Below are 25,963 nucleotides of genomic sequence, written 5' to 3'. Positions count from 1 at the left end.
TTTTTAACTTTTCTTCCCTTTCCCCACTCTGGGCCCCAAAAATCCTGTGATCTGTGCCTAACCCCAGAGAGTCAGATTTGCCCATCCAGTGCCTTGTGCTTGGGGACACCCTCCCACGGGCCTGGGCTACCTTTCTCTTGCTGGTTAAAGGTTACACGTGGGGGCCTGGTTGCCTCCCTGACCCCAGTCTCAGCCGTCTCCTTCCTCCTCCTCTCAGGCTCTCTTTACATTCTCGCTTTAACCTCAGTGACTTTTTTTATCTCCAGTTTCTGATGTGGGACCACTCGGTCATGGATTTCCCCTTCTTCACCTTTAAGCTGCCTTTTAACTCACCTCAAGCCTCTATGGCTCTATCCTAACCTTAAACCTAAAAGCCTGATGTTTTTTCTATAACACTGCCCAGCCTACGTACAAATTAGACAATGGCTCACAGTGGCCTAAAAATGGCGCATTAGACTTCTTGATTCTCACTGACCTCAGTAATTACTGTCAGAGATTAGGCAAGTGGTCAGAGATGCCCTACATCCAAGCCTTTCCCCTCCTCCGAAACATTCCTTCTCTGTGTTCGTCTTGTGCAATCTCTCAAATTTTTCTTGCACAGGTCAAACTGGCTCCCCCACCCATCTGAATCTCCATTGCCTTCTTTCAACCAGCAAAAAACCTTCCCCCTTATTCCTCTCCACAGCCCCTCCTCCTTCAACCTCATTCCCACCCACAGCATTCTCACCCGCAGAATTCTACCCCATTCTCCTCTCTCCACTGTCCCTCACCCACTTTCCACTGCATGGCAGAGAGAAAAGATGACAGAACCAGGAGAAAAGAAGCATGGTGGACTCAATTTCCCCACCCCGTTTTAGGCTCAGCCACACCTTTGGACCTTCCACTTCCAGACCACCATAACCTCCATACCCCCTCTGAGAGGATGCGGGAATGGAAGGTATTGTCAGGGTTCATGTCTCTTTTTCTCTCTCAGACCTATCCCACATAAGTCAGAGACTAGCTTTGTTCTCTACAGACCCCATAAATTACTCTCAAGAATTTAGATATCTAACCCAATCATATAATCTGACGTGGCAGGTGTATGTTACCCTCACCTCCACCCTATTAACATGCATTTTATCTCTCAGTCTGCACCCATTATCTGGGAAAAAATTCCAAAAATTCCCCCCAGGGCCTTCAGACACCCCCCCCACCCCAAGCAATCTCTCATTAAGGTCTTCAATTAAGTCCTCTCAGCAGCCTTGCCTCTCAGAGCTCCAGTTATTGACGTCTGCCATTAGACAATACCCGGCTGCTTCTTGAAACTCCTCGGGGCACTCTGAAAGAATGAAATCTCCCCTGGGAGCGTGTTTTAAGTGCAACAAACCAGGCCATTGACCAAAACAATGCCCAAATCCAAACTCTCCCCCCAAACCGTGTCCAGCCTGCAGAGGTCCTCACTGGAAGTCTGACTGCTCAGGTCTTTCTGAAGATCTGATTCACAGCCACTCTCAGGACCTAGCAAAATTTCTCCACCTTTGAAGCCTAGCTGAGGAAGACTGACAATTCCTGGAAAATCAGAACATCCCCTGGACAATCATGAAATCTGAACTCTGGGTATTTTTTCTAGTGGAAGGTATGCCAATCTCTTTTCTGATAGACACAGGGATAGCTTTTTCCATGCTGCCATCTTATAAAGGTCCTATAAAACAGAGATCTTGGTAGTGGGAATTAACAGTAATTTACTGTGCTCTTACACTACTCCAAACTTATGGTGTTCAAATCACGGCCTCCTTTGTTATTGTCTATAATAGAGCCACTAATTATGATCTTTCTCATTCTCAGTTTCAGATCATTAATCCTCTCCCTTATCTCCCGATTTATTGGCCAGGCAGTCACCTAAGAAACAAGAGCTCATATCCTTGCCCTATGCGCATATCAACCAGTTCAGACTGAAGATCCAAGAATGTTCCTGTCAACACCACTCCCTTCCTCCTCCCATTTTCCTTACAGGCAGCTTCACAGGAAGCAGTTAGAGACACTCCCATCACCCGACCTCCTTATAATAGACTAAAAAGACTGGGATGATAGAGTCAAATGGAGGGACCCGCCCAAATAGAACCAAAGGGCCCAGGAAGAAATGAATACATGAATATCCCACCCAGGCAAGACACCTCTGACCCTTTACATTCCCATCCACCTTAACCCACATGCTGACTTCCTTCTCGAACTCAGCCCACTTGCACCCAAGTGGAATAAAGGCTGCTATTGTTCACACAGAACCTGGACTCTGTTTCCTTTCATTCATGTTTCGGAATAATCTTTTATTTTCAGTCTTTGACTTCTCAATGACACACACATAGCTCTAGTAAAGACTAGGGGCAGAGGACAGTGGGTTTGGTATGGGAAGACTGAGAGAGAAGATGATAATAAATAGAAGAAATAATACTATTGAAAGTTTGGAAAAACTTGAGGATAAAACAAAGGCATTTGGTGAAGTGTAAAAAAGAGAATCTATTTGAACTTGACATAAGGAACATTCTTCATTAGGTGACACAGGGATTGTACTTTGTATCACAAAGAGGAGATATGACCCTGGCATATTACTTGGCTCTATCAGGAATAACGGGAATGTGGTCTTGTGTTGGTACAGGTCCTCCAGGAAGCAGTGGTCAAGGTGGGAGTTAGAAGTGTAAGAGTTGTGTGTGTTGGGCAGGGCTGCCTGGAAAAGATAAAGGTGAGAGGGAGGCCAGTAGGCTGGAAACACCTTCAGTCCTCAGTGTAGGTTTGACATCTGGGAAAGTAAAGGAAAACAAAAGGAGGCTTGGGTAGGAAGACCCCAGACTCTAGCACTGATACAGGGTTCTCCCATTCAGAGCTGACACGGACCCCATTTTCCAGGCCTGAGCAAACAGACTTTTTTGTTCCAAACCTCACTCTCTGGACAAAAACAGGATTTTATCCCTGCTGGAGTAGAAAGCAGACACCCTGCTGCTCTGCCAGGGACCGGAACTGTGAGGACCTTATCCACTTTTCAATAACTTCATTCACTAATCAACACGGATGGGATGGTTTTTTGTCTGCCAGCTCTGCCCAAGGGTGACATACCTTCCCAGACCCCCACTGCTCACAAGCACTATCTGAACCCCTAGATAAAAGAGCCATGCAGGTCTTCTTAGGGAATCCCCCCTCTCCTCTCCACTGCCAGGAGGCTTTGTTACCCTTCTCTCTATGCCCTTCTCTGTAAAATAAACTTTGTCCTGTTGCTTCCTACTCACATGGTCTGAGGTTGCATTCTTAAATCCCAAGACCAAAGACCCATCACAGAAAGAAAAATAACTGGTAACAGCACTGCTCTAAAAAATATTCTCACCCAATCCAAGCAGAGTTACAGAGCAAAAATTGCCCTTTGCTGGGCTCTGTGTTGGACAGCAGGGGCCAGCACGTAGAATCCCAAGCATGCTGTATTGTTAACTGGAGTTGGATAAAGAGTCAGGAAAAGCACGTAGTCTGTTGGAACAGTTGGGTGTATTTCAAAGGTACTACAACTCAGGCTGCCAGTGACTGCACTTTGTTGGAGAGGCTCTGAGAAAGGACATGTGAGCAGCATAGCCTGCTTCTTCTAATATATGCAATGAACAAATTTAGACCCTAAGGACAACACCTCAAGACCGGATCCAACTGCTGCATCAGCTGGAATTTTTTTCAGTGATATCCACTCCTTTATATCAGGTTCAGGTATGGTCAGGTCATTTTCCAAAAAATTTTTTTGAAAACGCAAGTTAACATGCCCAAACATACCCAATGGTGGGGAAGGTAGAGGATAATCATGGTAAAAGCTACTCAATCATCAAACACCAGGCCCATAATATGAAAATTCCCAGAGCTCATAGTTGTCTCCATTAGCAAATCTGTAACAGAAGTCGCTTCTGCTGTCTGCATGTCCATTTTCTTTAGAGCAGGGGTCCTCAAACTTTTTAAACAGGAGGCCAGTTCACTGTCCCTCAGACCATTGGAGGGCTGGACTATAGTTTAAAAAAAAACAACTAGGAACAAATTCCTATGCACATTGCACATATCTTATTTTGAAGTTAAAAAAACAAAACGGGAACAAATACAATATTTAAAATGAAGAACAAGTAAAGTTAAATCAACAAACTTACCAGTATTTCAATGGGAACTATGGGCCTGCTTTTGGCTAATGAGATGGTCAATGTCCGGTTCCATTATTTGTCACTGCTAGTCGTGATGCAAGTGTGATGCAAGTGTGCATCAGTTAGTCTAGATCTGGTTGGAGATTTCAGATGTTTCATTCTGGAAAAAGTCTGTTCACAGACATAAGTGCTGCCAAAGATGGTTGCCATTTTGAGTGCATGGTTCCTGAGATTAGGATATGTCTCAGAGGGGAGAGATGCATAGAAATTAGGAAGGCTGCTTGACTTGAATGCGTCTTTCAGAGAGTCACAATTCTGCAGTTCAGCCAGTTCCACTTGGCAAATCGTATCCACATGTTCAATGTCAATAGAAAATGGGTCACGGAAAAGCTGTATGTCCTGTTCATGGAGATGAAGCTCGTAAATCTAAATTGGAACTCCTTTTGCAACTTTTCCAGTGAATCCACACATGTTTTATTTGGGAATGCAACCAATGGATTTTCCGCTAACAGATTTTGAGTTGTGGGGAGATGGCAGAAATTTTCCTCCTTCACTTCTTTGATGGAGGCCTAATTTTACTTCAAATGCTTTCACATGTGATTGCATATCACAGATGAGCTTCCCCTTTCCTTGAAGTTGCACATTGAAACTGTTGAGTAGCTCTGCTACATCTGTCAGAAAGGCAAGGTGCCATTTCCATTCTGCATCATTGAGCTCTGGTACTTCTTTGTTTTTTGAAAGCAGAAAAGCTGTAATCTGTGGAAGTTGGTCATAGAAATGTTTCAAAACCTCCCTCGACTCAGCCAATGGACTTCTGTGTGGTACGGAACATCTTCACAGACAACATTTAGCTCAGACAGAAATTCCTGAAATTGTCTGTGGTTTAGTGCATTACCTCTAACGAAGTTAACACAAGATACTACAGTTTTCATAACAGAGTCCCACTTCACTGATTTACTACACAGCGCTTGTTGGTGGATGAGGTAGTGCATGGCTATTGGATGAGAATGGTTATGTTTGTCCATCTCTTGGTTAATGCGAGCAATTACTCCTTTCTTAGACCCCACCATGCTAGGAGCACCATCAGTTGTCACACTGGCTAGTTTTGCCCAGTCCAGCTCCAAACCATTCACAGTTTGGCAAACCTTTTCATAATATCCTGTCCTGTAGTTATTCCTTTGATGCTTTGCAGTGCAGCAAGCTCTTCTGTGACTTCAAAATAGTCATTCGTCCCATGAATAAAAATTAGAAGTTGTGGAGAATCATTACTTTCATCAAGTGCCAAGGAAAAACAGGAAAGTTTTTTTGCAGAGTTTTGCAAATTCTGATGCAAATTGTCTCCCATTTCTTCAATCCTTCATGTAATTGAGGGTCCTGAAAGACTCACTGTACTAAATAAATCAGCCTTCTCTGGACACATCTCTTTGGCAACAGAAAGAAGGCATTCTTTAAAAAATTCTCCCTCCACGAATGGTCGGCCAGTGCACGCTATTAGCTTGGCAACTTGAAAACTTGCTCGCAGTGATGAAGTATCTAGCTGCTTCTGCTTTACAAAAGTATTTTGCTGAGTTGTCAATGTATATTTCAGTTTTAATATTTTATCTTTTCTCACTTTTCCAACCAACCAATCATATTTATCTTTATGTTGAGTTTGACAGTGTCGATGCAAATTGTATTCTTTGAACGCAGACATATTCTGTGTTATATTCTGGCATATCAAACACACAGCTCTTTCCTTATACTGCACGAAAAAGTAATCATAAGTCCACTGTTCTTTGAATATCCTACACTCTGTGTCAATTTTTCTCTTTCTTGATATCATTGTTTCCTAGGGATTCCAAATTGCTATTAGTAAAATACCAATATATATATACAGCACTCCAAAAACAATATGCCAACAATAACTTTGCCCACACAGAGGCATATAGACTGCACTGCCCATCAATGCAGTCTGATCAGTGCCCATCAATGCAGTCTGATCAGTGTCCATCAGTGCAGTCTGATCAGTGCCCATCAATGCAGTCTGATCAGTGTCCATCAATGCAGCCTTGCCAGTCCACATCATTTCAGCCTCGCCAGTGCCCATATGGTGGAACTCCGCTTTTACCTCAGGCTCACACTGGTGCAGTGCGGGAACAGGCACGATTAGAGAGCCAGTTCCTCCACCACCTTTCCAGTTCACACTACCCTGTGAGCACCGCACTGCGATCTGTGAACTTGCACAGGAATCTGATCACATGGGTCTTTTCACCCATCCGATCAGATTCCACTGCAGGAAAAAAGAAGGCACGCATGCCTTTTTTCTTCCAAATCTAATGTGAGTTCAGCCATACAAGAATATGGCTGAACTCACACTGCTCAGAGATTGCAATAGTGTGAACCGGGGCTTACACAGCACACAACATACAACATCATACACAACTGAATAGCAATCAGAATATAAATGCACTTACTGTCAATTAAATTGGGTTTCCTACTCCTCGGCTGCCTGCAGAGCCGGATTAAGTTCCCATGGGGCCCTAGGCAGATTACCAGTTTGGGGACCCCATGTGATAACACTGAGCACTGACCATTTGCATTAACACTGACCACTCACCATTTGTGATAACACTGACTGCTGACAATTTGCATTAATACTGAGCACTAACAATTTGCATTAACACTGAGCACTATTTGCATTACCTCTGAGCTCTGACCATTTGCATTAGCTCTGAGCACTGACTATTTGCGTTATCACTGTGATGCAACCCCCCTAGAAACCACCCCCAACCAACTAACCAACTTAAAAAAAAAAAATGCTCTCCTAACTTCAAAAAAAAAGGCTCTTCTAACTTCAAAAAAAAGGCGCCCCTAGCTGCAAAAAAAAAAACACCTCCTAACTTCAAAAAAAAAAAATAAATCCTAACTTGTTCTTACCTCAGTCCTTAGGCAGCAGCAGGCTCTGCACAGGCAACCTGGTGACTCCTCCGATTACACCAGAGACTGAGAGAGGAGTTGGAGAGTAGGAGAAGAGTCGGAGAGTGTGAGCACATTCCACACATGCGCACTGCGGGTGGGACTAGTGGGCTGCTAAGCAGGACGGCAAAAAGAGTTGGTGCACATTCCACACATGTGCACTGCGGCTCGGGACAAGTCGGCTGCTAAGCGTGACAGGCAGGGTGGTAAAAACACCCAGCAGGCCAGATAAATGTCCTCGGCGGGCCGCATGTGGCCCATGGGCCGTAGTTTGAGAACCCCCGCTTTAGAGGCCTTGGATTTTCTTTGGGGGTTTCTTTCTTACCCTCCTTAGACACATTTGAAGTGGGGCTACACAGCTCTCTGCTTCCTACTAATACAGGTTTGCAGATTTTCAAGTTGCTTTCAAGGTTCCAAAATCACAGGCTTTTGCAGGTCTGATGTGTGGGATATTTGGCAAAAACATTCCCTCAAAAACTTAGTAGGCTACTAGTCTTCCAGATGGTAAGGGTTAAACACAACGGAAGACCTCACTGACAAATCATTTCTCGACTTGAGACTGACATTTCATGTCTTCCATGCTCTGCCTAGACCTCTCTGAAGTAACTGGCAGCTCCTGGAAGCCAAGCAAGATGAGACTAGGTGGTAAGGCAACATCCTTCATTTCATCGTTGCAGCTGCCCAGTTCCCACAGTCTGACAGAGGTGCTTGGAAAAGTTTGGGGCTGTACATTTATCTTCTGCTAAAACTGACAATTCTATAATTGCTTGGATTTGGATTACAGAATCAGTTGAATTTTTCAGCCTCAGCTGAAATTACCAAACCCCCAGCCATCTAACATTGCTTTAGGCACAGAATCCCTGGGCAGAGCTGTAGTTCCTTTCATTTCTACTTGTAAACTAGAGTGAGCTCCTCTTTCCTGTGGGGCTCCTCAACAAGACAAGAACCAGTGGACAGACATTGAATTTGTTCCCACCAATTCTCCTGAAGTTACTGGCTCAGTTGGCCCCTAATTCAGTTGATCTAGTTATCACAAGCATGTTGGCTGCCATTTTGCCACACAATTTAAAAAAAAAAAAAAAGGCTTCTCCCTTAAATTCTGCAATGTCTGTATCCTTAAAACCATCAGACAAATGCATCTATTTAAGTTTCTGTCATATGCAGTATGTACTCCACTGTTCCACTGCATAGACCAAATTGTATATTAGTTAAGATACAGATTTAGCTGCATGAAATAGAAGTTGGAGTTAACATATCTTTAGATAAAAGCTAATTTCTCTCTTTCATAACAGCAACAAAAGGAAGGAAGTGGTGATAAACAGAACAGCCCCTTCCTTTAAGGTCTTTGGAAGTATCATATCATTTTCATTTACAACCACCTGGCTAGAACATAACCATGGCTACTAAGTGCAAGGAAAGCTAGAAATGGATGGTCATGTACTCCAAACCCACCAAAAAAATCCCATTATTTTCTTACAATAGAAGAGAAAGAGAAGGGAGACCAGAGACAGCCAGCTTCCTCTGCCACTCTTCCCCAAGTCTTTCTCCTCATTTAATGGAGAACATCCAGTCTAATTCTCCTAAGACAGAATTCCCAATAATTCACTTAATTATGACTGATATGAATCCCTAGTGCTCAGTACATAACGTATCAGTTTCTCTGTGTCCTGACTGCCAAAGCTCCTCAGGCATACTTCTTTCACAGCCAAGCTCAAGACACGTTCTTTACGAAAGCACAGGCCACTCCAGGCTGGTCTCTCCATTCTCTGAACAGTCAGCAATCCTGTTCAGCATTTGATTGTTCTCTAATGTTTAGCATATAAATATTTTGTCTATAAAGACTGATATTGTCCTCATTACAGGAAAGTTTCAGGACTTATCTTTTTTTTGCCCCAAAATATATATAAAAATGGTATTCTCAGGGAATGCTTAAGAAATAATGCTTGATAGGTCAGAATCCTAAGTCCTTAAACGTGAAAGAATTAAAAGGTCAATAACTTGGGTGGCGCCTGTGGCTCAGCGGGTAGGGCGCCGGCCCCATATGCGGAGGGTGGCGGGTTCAAACCCAGCCCCCGCCAAACTGCAACAACAACAAAAAAAATAGCCGGGCGTGATGGCGGGCGCCTGTAGTCCCAGCTACTTGGGAGGCTGAGTCAAGAGAATCGCCTAAGCTCAAGGATTTGGAGGTTGCTGTGAGCTGTGTGACGCCACAGCACTCTACCAAGGGTGATAAAGTGAGACTCTGATTCTACAAAAAAAAAAAAAAAAAGGTCAATAATTTAAAAGTATAACAAAGAATTTTTATTTTTTCCAATGCCATGGTTTGGTGAATGTACTACATAGGGTTGGATTTTTCCTACAAGTAAATTTCTAAAAGTTCATAAACACATTATTTCTTTTCAAAAACGTGTACTTCTTGGCTTGGTGCCCATAGCTCAGTGGTTAGGGCACTGGCCACATACACCAAGGCAGGTGAATTCCAAACAGCCTAGGTCTGCCAAACAACAATGACAACTGCAACAAAAAAATAGCCAGGCGTTGTAGAGGGCACCTGTAATCCCAGCTACTTGGGAGGCTGAGGCAAGAGAATCACTTAAGCCCAAGCGTTATAGGCTACTGTGAGCTATGACACCAAAGCACTCTACCGAGTGCGACATAGTGAAACTCTTGTCTCAAAAAAAAAAAAAAATATATATATATATATATTTCTTTTCTTTCTTGATATTAAAAAATAGTAAAAAAAAAAAAATGTATATACTAGGACCTGTAAGTAGGAAAATAAAATCATCTACAATCAAATAGGTTACCACCAATAATATTTTGTAACATATTCTTCAATAAAAGATATTATTCCAAACACATTTCAGTGAGAATTATATGCACAGGATTTGAATTGCCAGAAACCTATTAATATTAGTATTCTCTTACATTGTATTAATGATCTTTCTTATTTGTATCTAACAGGGCTTTTTCCAACTTGCTAACATTCTTCTCTCTGAACAACTTTCACCAAGGTATATGTTTAAGCTGATTTTGTGCTTTTTGTTATGGTTTATTATAAACAAATGATTGGTTTTCAAAGATATCGTGACTTATCACACCATCTATAATCATAAAACAAAACATACAGTATTTTTATGTGTTTCATTTTTGTTTTCTATATGAGTTCTAAGCATCGATATGTAAATTTTCAATAAAGTGATAACTGCACTATAAATTTAATTTGTATATATTTCAATATATTTTATGACACAATTCTCAGCAAGCACAAGAAAATTAATTCTCTCAACCTTCAAATAAAGTTTCCAAAAGATACATTTTCCCTTTAGAATGTTAATCATTGAATTATATCTATAACTTCTTGTCCATGTCACAGAGTTATGATGGAAATAAATGAATAAATAAATTTGAAAGAATTTTTAGCTCTCAGAAGGAAGAGTAGCATAAAAGGTGAGGTATTACTTTATTTACATATGTGAGTTTTATTTTGAAATAGAGCATTGTATTGTATATGTTGAGTTATTTCCCAGAATCATCGCTTTTTATCCCAATGAAAAACAAAGTATTGATTGCTTCTCTTTTCTCTGTAATGGGCCCTCAGATCCAAAGTATTTTATTAAAATGATATCTTTCCTGTATTGAAAAAGAGTGCATTCAACCGAGAATAAATGGCCCCCCTTTATTTCAAAGAGGGTGATGATAGAGATAAAGACTACTTGTGGAAAACTTAACAATGCACACACACCAGGCAGCAGAACTGCACATTAAACACCACGGCTGCCGTGAGATCAAGAGGAAGTCCTATCCTGATCAATACCTCCTTTAATTCTGACTTAGAAAACTGTTACTGCTAACTCATTATTTTCCAAATCGTCATTTATAAAATATGAGAGAAGTATTAGAAAACCAAAGAAAGAACTGATTCCTTGGCAAAAGGCAAACAACCAGAGACTGAGAAGAGGAGTCGGAGAGTAGGAGGGGATTCGGAGAGTGTGAGCACATTCTGAAAGACTTGGGACAAGACCCCCACTCTGTCCTGGGCTACTGCGACCCCCAATCAACCGCAAGAGATGACATTTGATGCAATCAGCAAGAGGATTTTATTCCAGCATGCTGGGGCTTAGCTCGTGACTCTCTCAGGAGCAGAGGAGTTAAGCCCCAAACAGCAGATTTTACAAGCTTATAAAGGCAAAAACCACAAAGTAGGCAGGGGTAGCAGACATAGCAGGGGCTTTAACCATGAAGTAGGGAGGGGGAGCAGACATAGCAGGGGCTTTAACCATAAAGTAGGAAGGGGTAGCAGACATAGCAGGGGCTTTAACCATAAAGTAGGGAGGGGTAGCAGACATAGCAGGGGCTCTCCAGATAAGAAGAACTCTGGTTCATTACTCAACTGTCTTAAGACAGATTAACAGTTAAACATTTGCTTAACAGTTAAACATTTGCTTAGCCCTTTTATCTGCTTCAGCTCGGGGCTATCTCCTGGAACATTTACAAAAGGTCACATTCTCATGGTAGGGGGTGAGAGGTGGTCACATGCTCATGGTCGGGGGTGAGAGGTGGTCACATGCTCATGGTCGGGGGTGAGAGGTGGTCACATGCTCATGGTCGGGGGTGAGAGGTGGTCACAGTCTCATGGTCGGGGGTGAGAGGTGGTCACATGCTCATGGTAGAGGGTGAGAGGTGGTCACATTCTCATGGTAGGGGGTGAGAGGTGGTCACATGCTCATGGTAGGGGGTGAGAGGTGGTCACATGCTCATGGTAGGGGGTGAGAGGTGGTCACATGCTCATGGTAGGGGGTGAGAGGTGGTCACATGCTCATGGTAGGGGGTGAGAGGTGGTCACATGCTCATGGTAGGGGGTGAGAGGTGGTCACATGCTCATGGTAGGGGGTGAGAGGTGGTCACATGCTCATGGTAGGGGGTGAGAGGTGGTCACATGCTCATGGTAGGGGGTGAGAGGTGGTCACATGCTCATGGTAGGGGGTGAGAGGTGGTCACATGCTCATGGTAGGGGGTGAGAGGTGGTCACATGCTCATGGTAGGGGGTGAGAGGTGGTCACATGCTCATGGTAGGGGGTGAGAGGTGGTCACATGCTCATGGTAGGGGGTGAGAGGTGGTCACATGCTCATGGTAGGGGGTGAGAGGTGGTCACATGCTCATGGTAGGGGGTGAGAGGTGGTCACATTCTCATGGTAGTACTTTCTTTCATTTCCACACATGCTCTCCAACAGCTTCATTTATATTCCCCAAAGGATTTCCTGAGTACTCCTGCCTGGAGGATTACTGATGTTCATACAAGTATATATCATTTTTTACAGATGTTATTTATTTCTTCTTGCATCATAACGAGGCCTTTACTTTTGTTAGTCAAATAGATGAAAATGAGCTACAAAATAGAGATGTTATCTAGCTAAGTTCCATTGGCCACTTACAGACTACCGTACACATTAAATTGATCTTAAAAATAATTTCAAATGAAAACTAGTGTTCATTGACAAGTCACTATTTTCTTAGTCCTGAACTGAGCACTTGAGTTTCACCTTCTCATTTAATTCCCCTAATAATAACTCTACGCTTACTGTATCTGGAGAGAACATCACTTGTCTCTGAGAACTGGCATTTGAGATTTTACTATCTTCTTGCAAAGCTGTCAAGAATAATGTCAGTCCTTGTCACCAAGTCTCACCTGAAGTGTCTTTCTCGCACCTTCAAGACCTTGGCATTTCCACTTTCCTTTTGAGTCCTTGTTTCTGGGCTCCATGACTACACTCTTATGAGTAGGTGGCTTGAGCAAAGCACTAGCCACACTATAAAACCTGTGTAACCTGATTTAGAATCAGGAAAGGCTGCTGGCCTCCTTGTCACACGCTAATAGACATAGTTACAAGGTCATTTGAAGCACAATACCTGTCTTTCAGGTCAATTTGCAAGTCAGTTTGTTTCCTTCCATCTACCCATCCCCCACTTGCTGCACCCTAACTTTCCACACTCTACCCCCTCCCTCCTAAAAGCCGTCTATAAAGGTATTTGACTATCACTGAGACTGGATAATCATTCTTGTGGTTCCCCCCATGTGCATGGTATTTGGAAATAAACCTTTCTCTTGTTAATCTACTATAATTGTGAGTTGATCTTTCAGCAAAGCAACCTAAGGGAAAAGGGCAGGTGTCACAGTGACCTCTTCAGCAATTACAGATAAGGCTGCTATATATGGTCATGTGAATTGGGGGTGGGGGGGTAAATTCCAAGAAGAATGGCAGCTAGACTGTGCGGTAAGCTCGTGTTTAGCTTTATAACAAACTGCCAAACTGTCTTCTAAAATGGCTGTGCCATTTTGCCTCTGCTCAGGAAAGGATGAGATTTCCTGATGCTCCACATCCTCACCAATATTCGGTGGTGTCAATTACATTGGGCCAGTACTTGGTAGATGGGAGACACCTTTTCAATGTTAATGAGTATATTAACAAATGAATGAACGCAGCCCTTCCAGCTGGAGTGGGGGTGGGGGTGTGCAAGTGGCAGGGTGTTCCCTTCATGGAATAGCTCAGGACTACGAAACTGGGGTCCCCTGTCCAACCCTGTATCAGTTATTCCACAGCAACCTTGATCTAGGAATAAATAAGTAAATCAGTGACACTGAATAGATTCCAGGCAGAAGCCCATCGAGATATAGTCATTTTATTTTCAACAAAGATATTAAGTCAATTCAATGAAGAAAGAAATAATTTTAATAAATGATTCTGAACTAAATCTCCGTAAGGGGGAAAAAAAAACACCTTGATCACTACTTCTTAACATGACCCCCCCCCAAAAAAAAAAAAAGTAAAAAGAAAAGAGCGAATATTTTCATGACTTTGGAGCAAAGCCTGTGGGCAGGTACACATGAGTAAAAGACCCAAAGAAATTACAAGCAGTGGAACTCAGACTTGGAAGAACACTTAGCTTTCTTTTTTATTTATTTATTTATTATTTTTTTTTTTTTTGAGACAGTCTCACTTCGTTGCCCTCGGTAGAGTGCTATGGCGTTATAGCTCACAGCAACCTCAAACTCTTGGGCTTAAGCAATTCTCTTGTCTCAACCTCCGGAGTAGCTGGGACTACAGACACTCACCACAATGCCCAGCTATTTTTAGAGGCAGGGGTTTCGCTCTGGTTCAGGCTGGTCTCGAACCTGTGAACTCAGGTAATCCAGCCACCTCGGCCTCCTGAGTGCTGGGGATAATAGGCGTGAGCCACCACACTTGGCCAGAAACCTCAGCTTTCTGGTAAGGAAGTCATACACATTTTCACTCTCAAAATTTTGTGGACTTGAGCTGAAAATATATACCATAAGAGGATTTTAAATAATCTTGGTTTGCCTAAAGGTATGTCAGCTACATTACCTGCAGCCTAAGACTAAAACTTTTGATTTAAAGCATTTAGCCCAGGTTCTAGAAGACACTTGAGTTAACCCCACACATTAGTCATTTTAAACAATTTTAAAGGGGAATTTCTGTTATGTTAATAAGCCTTAGCTTAGTGCCAAGAGTCTCCATCTGTAAGAAATCAAATAAATGACCCTGACCTTTCTCAAGAACTTAAAAGTGGTTCAGAGAAGTAAATTATTTTATTTGGACAATAGGTTAAATGTCAACGTTAATACATCCTTAGAGAAAGTGACTTAACATACTACATTATGAAGCAGTCCAGAGTGTCCCCAGGGCTACTTCCTATTCCTGACAGCATAAATAAGTAGTTCAGATATAAATAAATAAGTGGTGAGAGCACAGCAGGGCACATGTCCAACTCCATGGGGGCATCGTTCACATGGAAGAAATGGAGTAGTGACCTCTAGAATTAGGCTTAACAGTGTTCCTAAGGGTTCCGGATTTTTCAGGAGCACACACTGTCCTGCCTGTCACACTCATAAACTCTGTCCTTGTTCACAGAAGGAAAAGACAGTCCCTACACACTGCGATTTGTGGAAGAAAGAAGGGTCCAGATTCTTGAAGCTCCACTTCCCCACAAGTCAAAAGGTATGAAATTCTACCTCAAATTTGTTCCTTTCGACTGAGGTTTTTCCAATTCCAAATACCTTTCTTATTACTTTTATTATTTGTATGTGCATAATTAATACTACTTATTTAATATATAAAAAATTGTAAACAAAAAGTATATAATTCTATCACTTAAAGAGGCCTCTTGTAGCCTTTTTCAGATAATCTATACAATCACCCACACTAGATCTATCCCTCACCAGATGTGTCCTCCGTGGTCACGGAGGTAATGAAGGCCAGAAGATGTTACTGTCCTCCTGATGCTGAGGAGACCCCACATGGCGGGCTATGACACCTTATGTGTCAAATATCAAAGGTATGCATTTTTTTGACCAGGACATACATGTACCTCAAGAAACCATTTCCCACAGGATAATATTACCCAGTTTTTCCAAGTTCCCTGCCCATTCCACTCCTACCTCTTAGCAACTCCGTATTTACAGCAGTGGGGTCTTTATCAGAAGGTATGGAAGCGGGGCCGTACCTCAGTAGGTAGGGCACCAGTCACATACATCCAGGCTGGTGGGTTCGAACCCAGCCTGGGGCAGCTAAACAATGACAACTGCAATAACAACAGCAGCAAAAATAGCTGGGTGTTGTGGCGGGCGCCTGTAGTTCCAACTACTTGGGAGGCTGAAGCAAGAGAATAGCTTAAGTCCAAGAGTTTGATGAGGTTGCTGTGAGCTGTGATTGTCACAGCGCTCAACCGAGGGCGACATAGTGAGACTGTCAAAAAAAAAAAAAGGAAGAATATATGGAAGTTAGGAAACCACCCTTAATTTGGAGATGCTTGTGTTTGAACATCACCTGCCATCATTCTGTGAGTGCTTGGTGATGGTTGGCATCTTCTCCCAAACACAGAAGCCAGGCTTTAATGAAACTCAGTCCAAGGGATAGCTTGGATTCTTCCCCACAGCCAGGACCAGTACATTTAATGTAAACAAATATTAAATAAGGAATTCATATTGACTTGGAAAATGATACAGGATTCCCCCACTCAGGGCTGGACAGGGACACCCCCCCACCCAAACCCCATTCTCTAGGCCCAAGTAAGCTCAGAAATCAGATCCCCATCCTTAGGCACAAACAAGCTGCCCTTTCCAAGCCACCCTCTGGACTCTAGCAAGGTCATGAACAAAGCTGCCTGAAAAGTTTTGAGTGGTTCCACCTTGAGTAGGGAGTACATACCCTAATCCCTTCCCTGAGACAAAAAACTGCAAACACCTAATAACCTTGCCCCAGGGGAGGGACTGCGCTCATTCATTAATACACTCATTAAATTTGAAAAGTCTGGGCTAAAATGTAACACAGACATCTAGGCAAAGGACCCATGTGGAGACTTCTCACTTGGGTCTTCCCCTTTGCCAGAAACTATGGTGCTTTTTCTATCCCTTTTGTATTCTTTTCTGTCTAATAAAATCCTATTTTACCACTGATCTGTGGCCCATGGGTTCATTCTTCATCCCAGAGACCAAAAGAAATTCCAGTTACGAGAAGATGAAAAAGCCTTTTTAAACAATGAGGAAAAGTAGGTTTTTCACTGGGTGGTCCACTGATAGATTGTCTAACATCACTTACCATTAGTTGATGTAGAGCTTAAATATGTTACATCTGAGAAATTAAAGGAAGTGTTAGGATGAAAGAAAAGCAAACGGTAACTCTGGCTCCTGAGAATTAGTGGGGAGTCAGAACAGGCCCAACTCCATTTTTTGTTCTTTATTCCCTTCTTGTTAGTTTATTATCGTGAAAACCGGTTCCACTTGCCTCCCCACCCATTGCATGGTATTCCAAGCACACTTGGATAGGACTGTTAGTAGTTAAAATTGTTAGTGTCGTGTAGAAAGATTTTACTAACTGCCTTTATTATGTAAAAGCCCATTGATAAGCTGCAGTGTGGCTCAAAGGAGTAGAGTGCTGGCCCCATATGCTAGATGTGGTGGGTTCAAACCCAGCCCTAGCCAAAAACTGCACAAAAAAAAAAGCCCATTGAGTTCCCCGGGATTGCAGCCCTGGTGATAAACCCCTACCCCCTGCACTTCCCTCCTCCTTAGTGCCCCTTAGACCCCACACCTGCAAGGAAAGAATTGTGCTAATGGCTAATTTTGCTTCTGTAATGATGCTTGCTAAACTTTTTTACACCCCCCTTCGGTTTTACCCTATAAAACCCAGAGCCACGAACAGCTCAGGACTGCTCCCAGAAACCCCCTGTTGGGACACTGAGGCAGTCACTGGCCGGCTCTTCAATAAAAGGACTCCTCTTTAAATTCAGCTCGTCCGGCAGTGTGGTCTTTGAGAGACTCCTGGGCATAACAGAGGAAGAGAGACAAGTTTCCCAATGTTAACTGATTGTTCTTTTTCGAAATCTCCCAAAACATATTTCATTACAAATATAAGAATTAAAATACATTATGACTAATTTTCCATATTCATAAATATAATTCTCCAATCATGCTTCCTGGGCGTGACATCTGCACCTAGAAGAAACCCTACTTGGTTTAATGACTGTTGCCTTCTTGATATTGCTAATAATTTAACAGAAAGCTCTGCAATTTTATTTTGTACTTGGCCCCACAAATTCTATAGCTGGGTTTGTCCAGAAGTAATAGGTGGTTCTCCTGTTACGTTCTGTTCTATAAAAGAATGAGTTTCAAATATGGAAATCATCTTATCTACAAAATCTCCCAGATGCTACTGACCTAATAAGCTACTGAAGTCTAATCTATCAACATCTGGTATTTTAATCCTCAGGATTTTTCCGCTTCTCCACAGTCATTCATATACCATTGCATACATCCTTAAAAGAGTTGAAACAGGTATCAGTAAAAGTGTGAAGATGGCCTGTGAGAAGATTGTTCTGATTTCCCTGAAAACAGAACATATTTATCATTAACACTCAACACCATGTTAAACGTACTGCTGGGACTGCGCTATAAACCCTTATCTCTCTTGCCTTCATTTCACATTCTGTTCTGTGGCAGGGGAAACACAGTTTTTCCCTAGAGGTAACATTTTATGTACTATTTATTAAACCTACACTGTGTGTCAGGTATCTAAAAGAAGCCATAAAAAATGGCCTCCTACTAAAATCGCTTTTCGATTACCTCTCAGCTTAAGACCTTTGTAACTCTTCCAGATATGATAAAGCCAAGACCTGGAGTCTCCTAGAAGGGTCATTATTGCTGCTAGGCAACAATGTATCTGCTTCCTGAATTTTCCCATAGCCTCTCCTTGTGCTTGGTTTTATATCCTTCCCTTGGAACATTTCCCCACAGCCCATCTACAACCCATCAGTATGAGGGAGAAAGCTCAGCTTCCCCCACTTACAAATGGATGAGTCTGAACGAGTCTAAAATTCCAAACTCTAGAGTCATATTTTTGCATAAGAGTTATTACCAGAACCATTCTGTTAAAGCACAATTGATACCCAGAAGAGGAGATATATTTAATATTGAGTAGAAAATAATTAAACCTTGGCATCTCCTCCATTCTTCCCAGATCTTCTGTGAGACATGCAGAAGAGGTCAGTCTTCCTGGAGATGTCATCTTCCTGCTACAAATTTGGGGATCACATACACAATTTACCAAACAGAAAGTTAAGCCCTTCCATCAAGTGGGATTTAAACAATCTTCTCGTTGGTGCAGCCCTTCTCGGCTCTAATGGTAGCAGACAATGAAGATGGTTGGAGAGCACAGAAAATGCGGCCACTAGTAAGAGAGGGAAGAATCAAGACAAAAAGAATTTGGACTACAGAGAAAACCACAGGGCCAGCGAGTCATAAAATCTATTCCTACATTGACAGAGCAGGTGGCTGCCTGAAATTCTCAGACCATGTCCAAAAGAAGTAAAGCCTTTCTTTTTTTTTAGCATGAACTTTGATTACAGACAGAATCATAGTCTGAGAGCTGACTGCAAATAGGAAGTAATCTCAGAAAACAAATAGTGAGGAATCTGAGAAAACAAAAACTAGCGTAAGCATCACAGAGCAGCATATCATGGAGCACACAGAAGACATCAGAATAACTGAGAAAGCAGAGGAGGTGTTGGCGATGGCCAGAACAGAGATGTCCCTCGGGTTACACCGATCTGGACTGAACTTTTTAAGTCTGTATTTTTTAATTCATGCGTATCAAAATGCTCAGCACTCATTCTAGATTCTGATTGTATTCACTACATAAATTGTGGCTATCTTCAGAAAGCTCTTAGTTTACAAATGCCAATAAATCTTTGGTGTTAAATATTTGTGTTGATATAGACCTACCTACTATTGGAAATGCAAACTCCATCTCCAAGGCAACACGAGAAAGGGATGCTAAGTTCAGCAAAAGGAAAAGTGGGCTGGGAAAGCTTTCGAGAAAGAAGTCAATGTGGATAATTCTCAAAGAACTCAAAATAGACCTTCCCTTTGATCCCCCAATTCCATCACTAGGCATCTACCCGAAAAAGAAAAGAATCATTTTACCATAAGGATATTTGCACCAGATTGTTTATTGCAGCTCAATTCACAATCTCCAAGATGGGAGATCAACACAATTGCCCATCAACACATGAACGGATTAGTAAATGGTGGCATATGTACACCACGGAATACTATTCAGCCATAAAGAAGATGGAGACTTTACATCTGTTGTATTTCGATTACTTGTGATACCTAATACAACTTGGATAGAGTTGGAGAATATTCTCTTTAGTAAAGGATGCCAAGAATGGAAAAGCAAGTATCCAAAGTATTTGATACTAATATGAAGCTAACAGATGAATTATTACATACCCACACAAGGGAAAAAGTCGACTTAATTTAAGTTTGGAGGAAGGCAGAGGAGGACAGGGGATTGGTGTGCTCCCAGCTAATCGGCACAATGTAGGGTTCATGGCACACCTCCCAGTGAAGGGCACAACTATAACAGGGACCTTACCTAACAAATGCAAACACTGTAACCTAATTGTTTGTACCCTTGTAGTAATCTGAAAAAAAAAAAATAAAAAGAACTTCTATGTCTGCAAATCCAGACAAATCTTGGAAATCTCAGTAGTTCAAAGTTAATGGCATACCCAGAGGATGTGATGATCATGCCATCAACACTACTGAAATACGCTTCAAATTATAAGCACACCTGAAATTGCTCGGTGCTGTTGACTGAAATGAACTAAGGTTTAATAGAGACTGCATATGCAGAATCCTGTTTCATAAAGAAATTAAGGGCTCGACACGGTGGCTCACTCCTGTAATCCCAGCATTTGGGAGGCTGAGGCAGGTGGAATGCCTGAGCTCACAGGTTCAAGACTAGTGTGAGACAAGGTGAGACCGCATCTCTAAAAATAGCTGGGCGTTGTGGTGGGCACCTGTAGTCCCAGCTACTTGTGAGGCTGAGGCAAGAGAATCACATAAGCCCAGGAGTTTGAGATTGCTATGAGCTATGATGCCCTGGCACTCTATCAAGGGCAACAAAGTGAGACTCTTGTCTTAAAAAATAAATAAATAAGTAAATATAAAGAAATCAAGTAGCCACCAGACAGCTACAGATCACCAGAGAGTAGCCAAAGCAGCGGTTCTCAACCTATGGGTTGTGACCCACAGAAATTGTTTTAAAGGGCTGCGGCATTAGAAAGGTTGAGAACCACAGACCCAAAGGGACTTAGGACTGATACCGAGTTTTATCATCTTGTTAATACTACTCTTACTTCTAATAGCCATTTGGACTAATGCAACGTTGATATAATTGATTTTATTGACTATAAAAAAGTGATTTGCATTTACCATTATTGGCAAATATAATTGCTGGTACCTAGGCTATTTAGTCTCCATTAGTCTAAAAACACAAAGTGTCTGATCAGAGATAATGCCAGCTTCAAAAATATGCATATGGCATTCTAAAGCTAAAGCTATTCAAAGTCCCTGATGATGGTATCATTCTACCCACTGAGCATTAGCTCTGATTACCTCCCTTTCCAAGCCCATCTGGCAGCTCAACCAAGCTGTGGCCACTTATGAAGACACCTCAAGTTTTACCACTGTTGTGCCTTCTCCAGCAAAAATACCTGCTGCCCTTGGCTCTGCAGGTCTAACTTTTCCCTTATCTTTAGAGTCCTCAAGAAACTATAGTCATCCCTTATCCATGGGGAGTTGGCTCTAGGACCCTTTCCCCACAAAATACCACAATCCACTGATGCTCAAGTGTCTCACATAAAATGCAGTACAGTCAGCCTTCTGCATCCACAAGTTCTGGATTCAACCAACCTGATTATGTCTGTACTGAATGTGTACAGATTTCTTTGTCATTATTCTCTAAACAATACAGTATAGGCACTATTTACACAAAATTTACATTGCATTAGGTATTGTAAGTAATCTAGAGATTATTGAAAGCATACAGGAGCCTGTGCATAGGTTATGTGCAAATACTAACCTTTTATACCAGAGACTTGAGCATCCATAGACTTTGGTATCTTTGGGAGGGCTTATCAATCCCTACAACCTACACATATCCTTCTGTATACTTTGATTTTTTATTTTTATTTTTATTATTATTATTTTATTATTATTATTATTATTTTTTGTAGAGACAAAGTCCCACTTTATGGCCCTCGGTAGAGTGCCGTGGCATCACACAGCTCATGGCAACCTCCAGCTCCTGGGCTTAAGCGATTCTCTGGCCTCAGCCTCCCGAGTAGCTGAGACTATAGGCGCCCACCACAAGACCCAGCTATTTTTTTTTTTTTATTGCAGTTCGGCTCAGGCAGAGTTTGAACCTGCCACCCTCAGTATATGGGGCCGGCGCCTTACTGATTGAGCCACAGGCGCCACCCCTTCTGTATACTTTGAATCATCTTCAGATTACTTATAATACCTAATACAATGTAAATGCTATGTAAATAGTTGTTATACTGTACTATTTAGGAAATAATGTAAAGAAAAATAGGGTGCATCTTCAGTTAAAATACAAATATTCATTTTTTCAATTTAGTCAGTGTCTAGAAAAGAATGTTTACTGCAGAAGTGATTGTGTTGATGTGGTAACAGGGTATTTCCTTACAAGTTAATTTCAGATAGGTAAAATGAGGTAATGGTGAAACTAACAGATGATAGATAAGTGTGTACATGACTAGAAATGTATAAAATCAGATACCCGAATAAAGAACTTTGCTACCCGCCATCCCATGCTATGTAGTCTGTTTCTTGCCCCCTTTTCTTAACATTGCAGGAGCGAGCTTATTCCTGAAGGCTACAAGGCTGTCTCACTGTAGCCCCAGCATTCACACCAAACATGCCTTGTTGAATCTGTGGATGTGGAACTCACAGGTATGGAGGACTGACTGTATGCATTTTTTACAAAGCTTTCCTTTATTGCTCCAGTTCAAAGTGTTCTCACCATTCTCTGACCTGTAGCACTGCTTTTGTGCTTTTCATTTGATATATACGATTTTTGTGTTCTGTCTACACATCTAATCACCCATTTTAGATGAGAAGTAACTTCAGAACAGGGTTTGTGGTTTACAGATTTTTGTTATCATATAACCCAGTATCAAGCGTTGCATATGTTGCTTGACTAGTATTTGTTGACTCAGAAGTGAATCCTACAGAAGGCGGCCTTCACCCCTTCCCATCTTCACAGGTGTGAGGGACACTCAAGCCTTTTCTAACTTCCTGCTCCACAGTTACCATTATGGTTCCCAGGATCCCCCACAAAATGTAGTAAAATTGGGGCATTAAGTGATCCCTCTAGACCCTTAGTGATGTTTATAACTATGATAGTAAAGAGATTTCCAACGTTACTTTAATTTCAAGCCACCATTGTCTTAGGTCTCCTGACTTCTTTCACCAAACTTAGCTGATGGCTTTAAAAACAAAATAAAACAAAAAAATGGTTTTCTAAAATGAATTAATTTGTATCCAGTCATGGGAAACACTGTTCTCTACAAGAGAACAACAAAGCCCCTTCAGATTTTTACTGCTGGTTTGCTGCTTTGCTTTTCAGAGATCACTCCTCAGTGCCCATTTCAGAACGATGAGCTACTGTACAGAGTATCCCCCAGTTTCGAGCCTTCCTCACCCAGCTCTTCTTCAATGTCCAAGCTGACCTCACGTGTTTGTGCCTGCCCTGGTCCTGCCCTTTTGCCATCATTTCTGAGACTGAATGTTGGTTGTCATCTCTGCTGACCACTTGGGCTAGAGCTATGGAAAAGAGAAAAGAATTGGGTAGACACACAAGGAAGACCCTGTGGCCTGGAGGAACCCAAAGCAACCTCACCTTTCCCTCTGCAGTTCCTGGGTCCCATCCATACAGCGTGGACACACTTCTAGCTTTCGGATTGAAGACATAGCTTGTTTCCTTAAACTACGTCCTTTACTTGGGGTGAATTTCAGCTACTGATAAACAAAAGATTATAGGGAAAAGCAAAGCTAAATTCATCTAATTACCCAACTAAACCCCCCCCATAATAATTTTCATGAATACTCTGAGTTTTTTCAATTATATTTATGCTTTAACCAAACAATAAACTTCATATCATATAAACACAGACTGAATAGGAACCATATATTAAGTATCAAATCCTGGTGAAAATATCAGCCACATTTCTTTATAGAAGTGATCCCAGTCTTTTCCAGGCCATACTTCACATAGAAATGATACTATTTGGAGGGCATAAAGCAACATATGGACTGTGTGAGCCAGAACCAGCCTGGCTGGCCACCGACTGAGGGCGTCAGCACCCAGCACCCACGTGTGTTTGTGGTACCCTGGCACGTTCCAGCACATCAGTTAGGGAACCCTTACTAGACACATCCTGCATAATTGTAAACTGCATCCCTGTCTTCAAAGAGTGTAGGATTGCACTGTGTGTGCAATACCAGACCCTGAGAAGATTTTAAAATAAGATAAGGAATTTTAGGGTGAGACTACTGAGGAAAGCTTATAGCCTAAAAGTGCCACAAACTTTGGTTCTAACATGTAATTGTGAGAGGGAGAAAGTTCGAAACATTCAAGAGTTAGAGTCTAATTAAACATAGTGGGATAATCACACATAGTAAACTTTTCTGCCTCCTCAGATACCACAAAAAAGAGGCAAAGGAACAGGAAAAAATCAAATGTGACAAGGACAAAATGGCAGAAGGTTGATTGGTAGATGAAAGTGTTCACCATTTATTACATCTAGAAAGCACATGGAGAGTAGTCACCGACCTAACAGGGAAAAGGCTGCTCCAAACTAAAATCTCTGAGAGGTGATTAACTGAAATCATCCTGTGAACTTCTTAGATGCTAAGATCTTGAGACACTTGATACTTCAGGAGTACCTGAAGGTGGAAGTGATGCATGGGGCAAATGCAGGTAATAGCTGATGGTCTATGTACAGGTCCCCTCCACAATCTTGCTGAGCAGAAAACACCTCATTCCTACTGCCAACACATCCCTACCTGAGGCAAGATAGCAGAGATTAATTCTCTGGAAAATTTGAAGCAGAAAGGCTATAGATTCAAACATAGTAGAAGGCAGAGATGAAAACCAATGAATTACCTATCTCTCAGACCTCTTACAACCAGGGTCGTATTTTATAAGCACCAGATTAGAGGATTTTTCCTTGGAGAAAATGATCACCCAAAGACAAGCCCTACATATACTGACAGTTAAGAATCTCCCCATAGGCTGGGTGCCCATAGCACAGTGATTAGGGCGCTGGCCACATGCTCCAGGGCTGGTGGGTTCAAACTCAGCCTGGGCCTGCTAAACAAACAAACAAAAAATAGCCAGGCACTGTGACCGGCACCTGTAGCCCTAACTACTAGGGAGGCTGAGGCAAGAGAATTGCTTGAGCCCAAGAGTATGAAGTTGCTGTGAGCTATGACACCACAGCACTCTTCTGACAGTAAAGTGAGACTGGGGTCTCAATAAAAAAAAAAAAAAGAATCTCCCCGTATCGAGGTGCAGCGGCTCATGCCTATAATCTCAGCACTCTGGGAGGCTGAGGTGGGTGGATGCTTGAGCTCAGGAGTTTAAGACCAGCCTGAGCAAGAGTGAGACCCCATCTCTACTAAAAATAGAAAAATGAGCCAGGCTTGTGGTAGGCACCTGTAGCCCCAGCTACACGGAGGCTGAGGCAGGAGGATCACTTGAGCCCAGGAGTTAGAGGTTGCTGTGAGCTGTGACACCATAACACTCTAGTCTGGGGTATCAGAGTGACACTCTGCTTCAAAAAAAAAAAAAGAATCTCACCATAACAAGCCCAAGTCCCGCCTACTCATATACTGTTTCTACAGCTCCTTACTACTGCACTCTTAGATATGAACAGACAGCAAAGACTCACTAACCATTTGATAAAAGCCTCCATAGCCAAAGGAGAGGTCAAAGCATACAGAAAGAAAAAAAATCTAAAGTAATTATGTAGAAAATTTAAAGACAAAAAATTACTACTAATATCATCAGAAAGATAAAAGAAACTATTTCGTTCATAAAAAAACACTATGAAAATAATCCAAGAATAAAAAAGGACACTCAGTAATTAAATATATTAGTGTCAAAAAATTCCAATTAAAAATCTAGAAAATAAAGTAGAGGAAAACTTTCCAAAAATAAAATGTTTAAGTAAAGAGTTAGGAAATAATTGAAAAGAGTACTAACCCTTTGGGTCCAATATCTGGAATAGCACATGTTACAGAAAGACCAAAAACAACTGGAGAGGAGAAACTTAACAAAAATAGTATAAGGAAATACACAAGGTCTCAATGTAAACAGTCCCAGTGAATATTCAGTATAATGAAAGAGACAAAACTGATTTATGGCCCATCTTAATGCCATTTCAGAAAACCAAGGGTAAAGAATAATAATATAAAATCTTCCAC

The sequence above is a fragment of the Nycticebus coucang genome, chromosome 9 (assembly GCF_027406575.1).
Source record: "Nycticebus coucang isolate mNycCou1 chromosome 9, mNycCou1.pri, whole genome shotgun sequence".
In the NCBI taxonomy this organism is placed as follows: Eukaryota; Metazoa; Chordata; class Mammalia; order Primates; family Lorisidae; genus Nycticebus; species Nycticebus coucang.
The sequence above is the reverse complement of the archived record's forward strand: the minus strand, read 5'-3'. Positions refer to the sequence as shown.